The sequence below is a fragment of the Centrocercus urophasianus genome, unplaced genomic scaffold (genome assembly GCF_019232065.1).
Source record: "Centrocercus urophasianus isolate 14NV4802_14NV808 unplaced genomic scaffold, USGS_Curo_1.0 seq_10, whole genome shotgun sequence".
Lineage (NCBI taxonomy): Eukaryota > Metazoa > Chordata > Aves > Galliformes > Phasianidae > Centrocercus > Centrocercus urophasianus.
This window is the reverse complement of record NW_024884142.1, coordinates 69,157,590-69,169,683: the sequence shown is the minus strand read 5'-3', so window position 1 is coordinate 69,169,683 and position 12,094 is coordinate 69,157,590. Positions and strand designations below refer to the sequence as shown.

At 37.3% G+C, this 12,094-nt stretch overlaps 1 protein-coding gene across 2 annotated transcripts in view; it reads left to right on the top strand.

Annotated features, from left to right (window-relative positions):
• The window catches only part of AKT3 (AKT serine/threonine kinase 3), a 133,343-nt gene that overhangs the window by 53,446 nt on the left and 67,803 nt on the right, over positions 1–12,094 (top strand). The gene's annotated exons all lie outside the window — the stretch shown is intronic.

Genomic DNA, 12,094 nt, shown 5'->3' with positions numbered 1-12,094 from the left:
GAATTGCCACCACGTGTTAGGCCAGCAGTCCAATTCATCAGTCATTAATTTTGCATCAGTTTGTGCTGATGCCTCTTCTCCATTGCATCTTTTGTGTCCCCAGCCTATTATTCCCCCGTTTCTCCTTTGTGCAAATACTAGCTGTACAGTGAGCTGAAATTGTTTTGATCAGATCGAAATCCTGTTCTTCTTGAGATGTGCTTCTGGTGTAGACCCGCCTCAGCAGCACGTATTGGCACTGCTGACACGTTGGAGTGAGATATGGGGTGCATAGCCCATTTCTTTCACAAGTGTTCCTCACCTTCCCAAGTGCACTATGCTGGTTATAGGCTCTATTTAAGATGACCCAAGGTGGACAAGGAGTGGGACTTTCGTTCGCTGTCTGCACTGCCTGTCTAGTTACAGGTTGGTGTTAGGACTAAGGTGTGTTCAGTTAGAAGGAACAACATGCCCGTGTTGAATGTTTAGTGCAGCATCCTGAATGTGAGACTTTCTTTCAGAAAACAACAACAACAACCAACCAACCAAACAAAAAAGATGGACCACAGCATTGAAGGAGAGACTTGATTTCTCTGAAGGAGCTCAGAGTTACTGGTGCTGAATTGGTGGGAGCATGGCTGGCAACTTTGTAGTGCGAACCATTAGGTACTTAGCAGTGTTACAGACTCCAGCTGTAACTGTGGGTGCTGAGTGTTTGAAAATCTGCTCCTGAACTCTTCTGAAAATTTGTTTTCATCTGACCAGTTGTTCTGCTGTTGGTCTTTAGTGACATTAAATCCTTTTGTTGTAGACCTTTCTTGAAACTGAAGCCTAATCCAGTCATTGTCTCCTCTGCTTCTTTGTAACTCCATTATTATTCTGTGTGTGTTTTGTCTCTGTATCCTTTCTACTCTCTTGTATTTTTTTAATATAGTCAGCAAAACTGTCACTTGCTTATAGTTGAAGGATAATATTTTCAGTGTTCCTAAAATTTTGTACCTTTACTAATGATAGCGTTTACTTTTCTTCTCAGTAGTGCAAACTTAAGCAAAGGTTACGTGGATTGGTCTTTGGTGCTTAATTTAAGACTACACACAGTTTATGAGTACATATTTATTAATTTGAGCAGTTCTTCAGTGCATTTCATCTGCTCATTCTCTGCTCACTCGAATGGCTTTGCCACTCAAATTCTTCACATTCTCAGAAATCTTGAACAGTATAACTGCCATGCAGTACATGCATGTGATGGCCTCAGATCACTCATTATTATATTAACTAAAAATGTTGGTAACAGGGAACTGTAGAGCATGGGTGATTTGAAATTGGACCATAAGATCCTGTTTTGCTGTCTTTTACCCAATTTCCCATTTCTACTTTGTTGCACCACATAGCTTTTTAAAAATTATTATTCACAGAACTACTGATTCCCTTAGACTTATTTAGAAATATTTTAAAAAGTTGGAATAAATTGTGTCAGTCTCTATTTTCTTGGCATTTTGAAAGAAATCCCATAGGTACAATGGGAATGATTTTTCTACTAAAAGGCAGTGATGCTTTGTTTATCGCGTGTCAGTTTACATTAGTTAAGAGTATGATTAAAACTTGTAAACAGTTTTCTTAGATTACCATCTAGACAATTGACTTGAAATCTTCACGTTTCTTCCTAGCCTTTTTTGGTTTTTCTTTGGGGGCTATTCCCCTGAGATCCCTGAGCCCCCAGCACTCTGGTCTGGTGCCTGTTTTTGGGCCAGAGGCGCTGAATATATTTGTTACCTGAAAAAGTGCAAAGTAGATTTTCTGTTATCTTCTTCGATAAAGGCACTATTCTGGTTCTTTGAAAATGCAATTATCCTTATTTAAAGACTTCATTTTCCTGGTTAATTTTTCATCACATTTTTTCTTTTACTTGAGATTTTATTTTTCTTGCTTGGAAGTTCACTACAATTTATTTTCTATAAAAAGTATTTCTAAGATATATTAATTTTCCCATTTAAATACAGTGTTTCCTTTATTCATAGAAGGTTTTCCCAGCTTTGCTCACCTGATTCCTTATCTGTAGTGATTTCCGTATAATTTGGTGTCATAAGCAAGGTGAAAGGCTGGAAATGCGTGGCAAAGAGCAAGCAGATACCTAGAGTTGAATGGTACATTTTCAAGATTTTCAAGATCCTTGTGAATGAAGTGTTTGAAGTGCTAACAAAAATACATGAAAATACAATCCGGAAGAACATGGGGGTGGAAGTGGGGGAGTGGACTTGAAGTCTTTGTCTCCTAGCTGTGCCACACTCCAGAGTTTGGCTCCGCCGTGTAAGTTTATGGTGCAATTCCTTTTCCAAGTAGGATGGAACTTCAGTATTCTGAGGTTACCCTCAAGTGGTTTTTGAATTAATTCCTCTGTCCTGCATGGGTAACAAGAAAAATCTATCCTGATCGTGCATTTTAGAGTCAAGAATATCGAGGAGTGCTGCTGTCAGTAAATGACTTCCCTGAACTTTTTTGTGTATGCTATTCATCCAGTTTGAGAGAAATTAAAAAAAAAACCTTCAAGTGGACACTATTTAAATTTGGGGGCATGGGATTTTCTGCAATTAACTAGATTGCTATGGTAGGCCAATATATTAAGCTCAGGCAGTTTTGTTGCTAATTACACACAACTTCTCTGGAGTATCGAATATTCAGATCCATTTTATGAATATGGTAGAGAGAATAACAACTGTAAAACAAAGCACTGTGCATGTAAGTGACTGTTAGCGTGTATTTCAGAAGGGATAAATGCTCACCATATGGTACAATTACTGTGTCCAAGTTTTCAAATTAGCTTCTCTCATCCTCCTTATTACTGTCTTTAAAAAGAGAGGAAAAAAACCCAACATGATTTATCTACTCTGCAGCAGAACTCTTGACGCAAAACAGCAGCCCAGTTCTGTCCAGTTTTTTTTTCCTAGCATAATAGAGGCTGTCGGACTTTTTTATACTAATTACTGTGTGAGCCTCAGATGAACCCCCTTCAATTCACAGGGCTTTGTTAAGGGAGGAGCTGTCAATGTGTCTGCCCGTTTGCAGCTGTGCTGTGGCTTTAGCTTGCTTAACATTATGCTGCTTTTTAGACTTGACAGAAGGGATTTTTTTTTTTTTTTTTTTTTTTTTTTTTTTATTAAGGCAAAGCAGCCTTGTAGCGAAATGGTTTAAGCAGCTGCATTGTGGGGAAGCACAAAGAAGTTATTATTGTGTCTGTTTAGGGGGGTCGGATGGAGGGGGGAGATATTCGGCTGCTGTTGATGCCGATTGTTGACTTGCCATCTGCCAGATAGGGAGAAGAAAAAAATGACAGCTCCAGCAGGGTGTTCAAGAGGTTGTTTGGAGAGACGCATAAACATGTGCAGATGTCGAACTGAATAATGGCAAGAACTTGAGACGGTTTATGATGCTGCTGTTGTGTGTGCATATACAGAATGAATGTATGTGGAGATTTGGTTAGAAGGAGGGTACATATTAATTATCATTGTCCCCACCGCCTCCTTTACTTCTGTTAATTAGTTCAGGAGTTTAATATCTTCCTTCTCTCCATTGTTTGTTCCTAAAAAGAGCCTTTTCTTTCAGCAGAGAAAACTTTTGATTTCTCCATGTGGTGGATTAAAAAAAGAGAAAAAAAGTCTTGATAAATTTGGTACTTGCGGAAGTAGAATAACTAACGCAGTTATTTCAGTCTTAGACATGTGCAGGACAGGTGCTACACAAGTTCTTACATAGCTTTGTCTACCTCAGGACTGATGCATTGCATGCCCCTGCTATTGCATCCTGAGCTTTTCTTATGCAGAAAGTGCCAATTGGTGATTGTCTGCTATTGAATAATAGGCAAGTAAATGCTAAGGGTTAGAATGAGATTAGCAACTAATTTTCTCTTTCACTTGATCTTATTTTCAGTTCTTTCTCCAAGGGCAAGTAGCTGGTCAGGCATAACTTGTGTATTTTCCTGTTTGATGGTTCCACATAAAATAAAACAAAATTTGGGTCACTGTTTTCTTCTTCTAAAATCCTTTCTTATTTCTTGTTTGGTGATTTCTACTCAATATGTGTTTCCAGGTTAATGTGAAAAAATGTGAAAATCGATACAAACGTAGATGGAAATTAAACTTGCCCAGAAAGGCCAAAGGAAAGCATTATTTGATCCAGGTGATCTCTTATTTTAAGGATATAAAAGGAATTTTTTTTTTTTTTCCCCATAAATGCTATGTGCAAATTCAGCACTCTGATATCTGCATTGAACTGAGAAGTGGGAAATGAAATTGTGGTTGAGGAGCGCTGTGGCTGCAGATTGTAAACTTGTCTTCCTTAATCATGATATCATCAATCACCAGTATGTATCATGAATTGTTGGTTAGTCACAGCATGACTTAAATATTATTTGAATGAAACTAACCACCGTTTACTCTGAATATGTGAAAAAAGCAAACTTCTTGCTGTCCTTCGTCTTAGGTCTAATATGCATCAGGTTTGTAGGTCACTGATGACAATAACTACATGTGGAACAGTTGTCAACTTTTGGCATCATCTTGGCTGAGCAGAAAAAGTCAATTCTGGATTATGTCTTCAACTGAAAATTCAGGTGTGACTGCCTCCTACTCAAGTAGGATTTCTGCATCTGAGTCTAGGCACAGGTCAGTGGCACTGCAGTTGGTGAACTGCTTTTTGCCTTCTAGTTGAGTTGTCGGTTCTTCTACAGAACTGTTGCATTTGCCTTTATGTGTCATGGCTGAGGTGAAGCCTGAAGTTCTGTGGGCAGTGTTGTTTATCATAACGTCATGCATCCAAAGAGTTTCCAAGTAGATACTGAAGTGTACAGCGGTAACAAAACTGTTCTTTCAGCTCAAGCAGTTTGAGGAGTATTTTTGTGTGTCTTAAATTGGTTGTTTGCAAATGATGTGGACTAAATGGTAAAGTGAAAAGGTTCATTTTAGTGGTGTGATTGAGGGGAAAAAAAATGTCAGGTGAATAATGTTTGTGCTACTTTTTGGGCTAGGCACATATCTAGTGAAAAGCATAATGTTTAGAGGAGATATTCTGAAATTGTTGAGATATGCCAGTTGTTAAAGTGAGACATTTTGCTTTGCAAAAGCATGTTAGCAAGTATACCTGTTTTAAGAGTGGAAAGACAAAATTTCTGACAGCACATTAATCTGTTGAAGAAGCTCAGCTCGATGATAATGCCACTGTCAAACTTTATCATGTTCTTTTTTGCAAACAGTGGAAAGTTTAAGATTTCTTGTGTAAGCTAGAGTTGCCAATTTAATGCAAAAAATTGTAAGTAAAGAATACTGAGATGATGTTTAATTCCACCTAGCTATGTGTAAAAATCATGTACATTTTATCTTCTAATATATATATTTTCACCTATACACGTATTAAATCAAAGCTGCTGTAGCTGAGCGTATTTTTGGTGTAATTTGTAGATGAATATTTGTATACTTGTCTTACTCTTGAAGTATTTACAAAATCTAAGAAAAGTTATTTTTGTCTACTAATAACTGAGGGGAAAAAAAGGAAAGTTGCATATTTTCAGTTATGTACCACTTGATGGTGATAGTCCTACCTAAGAAATCATAAATATTTGCTAGTATTGAGAACTTGCAATTTTATACCAATTAAAAAATCCAGTGAGACAATACTTTTTTTTTTTTTTTCTGTTACTATAAATGCATCTTAGTTCTATTAAAAACTGAAAAACTGCTCTAAGAAGCAACTAATGTAGCACTTTGGGCTTGGGTATTATAAAGCTGTAAGCAAGAGAGAAATGTATAAATGTACATGGTGTCCCTAAATGTTTCTAGGATGTTGACCTTGGTTTTCCATTCCTGAACAGCAGACATTTAGAAAATATTGATCTCCTTTGTTGTTCACGGATGTTGATGTAATCCAGTACTGTGCTATTCCAGACAGCATGTGCTAATATCCACTTCTCTTTAATTTATTTGTTGTTCTAATTCTTATCCTTTAAGAATGGAGGGGAAGTGAGAGTGATGTTGAAACTGGCAGATTTTTCTTCCTGTTGGCTCAAAGTGGACATTGTAAAGGTCAATTCTCAATTTGTCAGGATGTCAGATAACTTCATATTTCTGGTACAATTTTTTAAAAGGACAAAATCTTCTGCATACTAAAATTGAGTATGCATTGTCAACATTTATTTTCCAGGAGATGCCAGAACACATCAATAATTTTAGATGCCCGTTTTGAAAACTGCATTGTCATTTGCATAGTGGCATGTCTATCTATTACTGAGTATTTTCCTCTAAATTTTTATATATTTTAAGTAAAAAATTGTTGATGCAATGGGAAAGCTCTGAATGAACAACAGAAGCTGAAGCAGAGTTGCATTTATACAGGATAGAACACTGACTCACTCCGGTAATTCTAATGAGAAGATGAGTGTGAGTGGTGATGTAAGCCCTAACAAACCCCTTACTCAAACACTTGTAGGTTGCATTCAAAGCCTCAGAGGAACCATACCCTGCTATAGAAGAAGAGAGGCTTGTCCCATTGAGAGCGTGGTTCTTCCTGCAGCTGTAGATGCAGAGAAGCGTGCTGAGACCATGGACAGTTGCTTGATGGCTTCACCCTTGTGAGATTCCACCTCTGCTTGGAGCTTGTCTGCTTTACCTGTGGCAGCTTTTGGTTTTGAGCACAACCTGCTGCTGCTTAAGAAAAAATAGCCCTCTTGTTTGTTGCTGTTCAGTGCTCCTTGGCCGCCATGAGGGAGAGGGTTGTCCCAGCTTTCTTCTTCTCTTGCTCACCTGAGTAATTTTTGGGGTGTGTTCCTGAGCCTGCTTGCTCTGCAAAATCTGCAAAATCTGAACATCCGTGTAGTTTTCACTGCTCTCTGACCACGTGGCTGTGAAAAGCAGAACATGCAATCTTCTTAACTACATTGGGCTGCTGCGATGTCATGAGAAAGTTCAGGCGTCCTCAGGTGTCCCCTATCTTAGCAAGGCATTCTGCTTATACAACTACCTTGTGTTTGGAAACCGTTCCCCAGTTTGCGGGAGGTGTCATGGAAGCTTAGCTGTGGTATAGGCTGATGCCCACACACAGCTTGAAATGTTTCCCATTCCATCCTTGTGACTGAAAAAATTCATTTGTCTAACGTAAGTACAGATGTGCTTAAAATGTCATTTAACGTTACTGGGAGCTGCGGGAAAACAGTATAAATAAGTAATCACTGTCTCACAGTGTAAGAGACAGAATCAAAGACTTAGTTCCAAATTCCTCTTTTCTTCGCAGTGCTGGAAAATTTTTAGGAGGGAGTACATAATAAAAATAGTTTTTCAAATGCTAATGCATGTTGGGTTAAACTGTGTGATTTAATGTTTTTGATGTGCAGTAAGATTTTGTTAAAGCTTTTTGCACAATGGTATAGTTACATATTGTGCCATATTGGAGAGCTTATACTGAATCATGAGGACAGGTATATTTTTTGAAGAAGCATTTCTTTTTTACAGTAGCTTTGAACTGTATTGCATATTTATTGTCATGAAATCACAGGTAAGTAAATATTAAACAGGAGTGTTTTATGTGTGCTGGTGTCTACTGACTTAGTCACACAGCCTGCTGCTGCTTTTAATCGTGCGTTAGGTAACACTGCCCTCAGAGGGCCAAGGTAAGTAAATTCAATCTCAAAACCACTGGCACTGCTTCTGGTATTTCACTTGACCCAGCATTTATTAAGGTTGCTACTTTTAAAGAAAACCTGTGTATGTGTATGATTAATTATATTTTTTATAATTTTGTTTAATGTTCTTAAACATTCAGTTTGTTCGTAACTATTAATTAAATGCTAGTACAGGGGAACTACACTCTGATTTAACGCAGAGGTGCCTCTAAACAAACAACAAGAAAAAAGCCAACACAGTGAGGAGAACGGTGTTTGTGTATTATCTTTGTTAAAGCTGCTGTAGTAAATTGATGACACAGACAAGAGGCAGATTTTTTTTTGTGTTCTCTACTTGGAGGGTTTTTTTTCCCCCCCTTCCCTTAAATCTCACTTATGTCTGTGTGGCAGCTGTTGCTTCTTTTAAGCAAGCAAGTTTTTGAACTCAGGTTTCTGTTGCTTATCAGCACTGTATGTTGAAGACATTTCCTTCACACCTCTAAAACCATTTACATATTAAAAAATGTAGACGTTTTGCAAAAGTGCTCTTTTAAAGCTTGTTTATTTTTATTAATAATAAGATTAATTCATCACTAAAAAAGTTCTTAAGAATTTCTAAGCTTCCATGTACTCAGGGTTACAAATGGATGAGACTGAAAATAGCAACCATTGAATCTGAGGTGAAGTGTGTGTTTGAAGAGATGCTTTGAGTCCTGAGGTGAAATGGAGCAATTACGAACTCGTAGTGATGTGCTTATCCAGCATGGGTGTGGTGAACACTCATGTGATTTCCTAGATAACTCTTCTTTGTGGGATCTTCAGTATGATTAGAACTACAGACATTGCATTTCTAGAATAAACGTGTTTTCTGAAACATGAAGGCTGGATTCTTGTGACTGTCAAAGGCAAACAATTTATTAAGGTTGCAGTTGGCAAGTATAGAGCTGGCCAAAAGGGTCGTGTTCTAAACACACCTTCATTAAGTGTTATTTGTTACTGTTGTTATCCAGTGTATTATTAAATACAACATGAATTAAAGAGTTGCATTTTATGAGTGTGGATTTTGCATGAAGATCAGATTGTATTTTCATGTGTGTCTAGAGGGCTGTGCCATCATATTTCCTATTTGGAGTGTGTTCTACCATAGTTACTAAAAAAAGCATGCCCTCACAACCCAAAACAGGTTCTCAGTTTGTATTTTGTTTATTATGTGCATGCATTTATTGTCTGTGTATCTGAGATGCATACTCTACTGCTGCTTTTCTCAAGCAGCTTTAAAAGCTGACTGGAATTAAAGATGTGTATGAATTACTCTGCTTTCTTTGCTGCAGTGGTTGAAATTAGAGGCCTCTTCTTACAGTCTAATAAACATACTCTAAGAAAACATGGTTTTCAACTTACAAGGGTGTAAATTTAAGCAAAATAATAATTTAGCTTACATTAACTCAGCAGGAAGTCAGGTACAAACTGATTAATTCTCTATGGTGGATCCAGTGCTTTTTCAAGTGCTACAGCTATGTGTCATTAAGTTGTCAGGATGTCTTGGATTTTGGTTAGCCTATGTGGACTTCTCCTTTCTCATAGAATTTCTTTTCACTTGAGTTACTGAATTGCCAAATGTAGACTGGAGTTTCTTCTCCTTTCTCTCTTCCCCCCTTCCCCATTCCCCTTTTTTTTCTTTTTTTCTTTTTATTTCTTTTCTTTTTCCTTTTTCCCTTTTTCCCCTTCTTGCTTCTTCCTTCTTCCTTTTCCCTTTTCACATTCCCCTTTTCTCTTTCTCCTGCTCTTGCTCTTTCTCTTTCTTTCCCTTTTCTTCCCCTTCTCCTTCACTTTCCCTTAAGTATTTGGGAAGCAAATACAGCAAACATACTTAGAGTAATTGAATACTGCTTATACTATAAAATATTTTAGTTTGGTTTGTTTTATATAGGGCTGGTAAGTTAGAAGTCACACTAACTTGTTTTTTCTTTCCCAATACTCAGCTGTGTTTTACTATTCTTTTTGTGTGTAGAGGATATATCTTTTAAAGCAATTCAGTAAACATGGCTATTAAGAAGTATCGAATAAAATGTTTTTCTGTCCTTAAGCAGATTGCATAGAAGGAATTCAGTTATAAGAGGGCACCTAGACTTTATCCTGAGTGTCATTAAACCACTTAAGCAGTTAAGTGAACTGCTCACTGATATTACTGTTTATTTTATTCTTCAGAAGCGTTCACCCATTTGTTAATTAAGTTATAAAATAAATAAAGAGCAGATGATAAGTATTCCTATATATCTGTTGCAGAATGATTTGATTGTTGGTCATTTCGAGGAAAAAATGCCATTTTTTCCTGTTTATCTGTGTGTGTATGTATGTGTGTATTTTTGGTGTCTGTACAGAAGTCTTGAAAAGATGGTGTTACTTTGATTCATTTTGGGGAAACATTTAGGGGAAATACTCTTCAAAGAAAAATGTATGTGAATGAAATACACTGGATACTTCTGAATCAACTATTGCATTTACATGGGTTGCTTAAAAAGCACCACCCATCGCCTCGCTGTGCTCAAATCCACTGTTTGGTCTCCACCAATGTTCAACAAGCGTCAATGAATGTCAATGGATGCAATTTTTTTCGCATGGAGGAATTCAGTTTCACACCTTTACTTTGTATGCATTGCTGTGTCAGATGCCATTTCATCAGACTGACTCTCTGCTGGCATCTGTCACGTGGCAATTAAATGGAATTAAATGGTAATGGAAGATTGGAGCATTGGTGGGAAGATTCAGCCTCTGTTGCCATACCACCAACATCTGCCTCTAACGTTGTGAACCAACAGAATAAAATAGGAGGTGTTACTTTTGGATCTGCCATTGTAAGCTGTGCATCCTGTGTCTTGCTATAATTTGCAGGGCAGAGACAGAAATACAGCAGTGCTCATGGACAATCTGGCATTACGTGCCATTCAGTATTGATATCTTCACTCTTCAGAGAAGTACTTGGAAGTACTTGTCATATTCCTCTAATGGTTTTTCTCTAAGCAAGATGTTGACTGCAAAACTGATTAGACGACCAAAAATCTATTCAGTTTTCTGATTCAGAGACTTTGAGTACCTAGTTGAAGTGCAACATGAAATGTTGCATTAAGAAGGGAATAAGTGTCTCTCTGGGAGCAGCTGAAAAGATGTTCTCTTTTTTTTTTTTTTTAATAAGTTTGATTCCAGACAGTGTCTGTGTTAATAGTAGGAGTTAGTAATAGTTTCTGTTTATTTCCTGAGGTGACTAACCCTATCATCCTTAACTCTTGGAGAGTCTGCTTACTTCTTTGCAGCTTCTTCCTTATGGAAAGGAAGGAAACTTTGAATGGCTGACCTGGCTTGGCTGTGCTTTTGTTCTGTCCTTATTGGATGCTGCCCTTGAGCAAGTTTTCTGTTGTTTTAGCTGCCTCCTTCCCAGTGAATGCACCTTCCAGGGAAGCCTAAAGTCTTCATAGATTTTAAACCAACAGGCACTATCTATCATAGCAGTCTCCTGGAAACAAGTAGTATATGAGAACCTTATGTAAGATTCATTATGAACTTTTCAACGTTAAGAAAGGCACTAGAATGCTAATATTTTTTAAACTCATATTGGGTGATATGATGTGTATGGCTTCAACTCTTTGATCCGGGCATATTTCTGCAATTTTTTTTTTTTATGGGAGATATTTGAAACATTCTTAAGAATCATTCCTTTAGTTAGGCCTATATTTATTATTTTCAATTATTCAGCAAACATAATTAAAGAAGCATCTGTATGTTTTCATGTAACGATACAGTTTTTCACTGTTATTGGCTTTAATGTTACATTTCTTTTCTCAAGGTTTTTTTTTTTTGTTTTTTTTGTTTTTTTTGTTAATTTGAGGTCAGATTTTCCCAATGTGAAATCATTTCAGACCAGCTGTGTCAGTGTAGATGTTTCCAACTGATCTAGCAAAGAGAGTTGAGGTAGAAAGTTCCGAGTCTAGACAAGTGCATCTGGTGCTTAACCCATCCCCCCCCCTTTTTTTTTTTTTTTTTTTTTTGTGGTCAAATGAAGTAACATTCTGAGCTGTTTCAATTTTTTTTCCTACTTATATGAAAATGGAAAATCTCTCGATAACAACACAAGGCAGGTGCCCTGTTATCTGGAGCTAGAAGTTTTGCTGCCAGAAGTTTTACTGAAGTTTTGAGGGCCAGAAAACATAGACTGGCTTCTAACAGAACAATCTCAGGGTCAGATGAATGTCATCTCTTCTAACTTCTGAATTGTCTAAAAGGTACAAGGTAAAACGGATGAGTTACAAAACACTTCTCAAGGATTGGGTTTAGCCTAGGGCCAGTGCAGCCCCTGGTCTATAGTAAGTTTACTAAGTTCTGAGCATTTTGCAAACTGAGAAATTGAAATAATTTTTCAGTTTCAGCCTTACTGAACTTGAAATTGTGTTTTTTAAGGTTAATACAAGTAGGTCATGA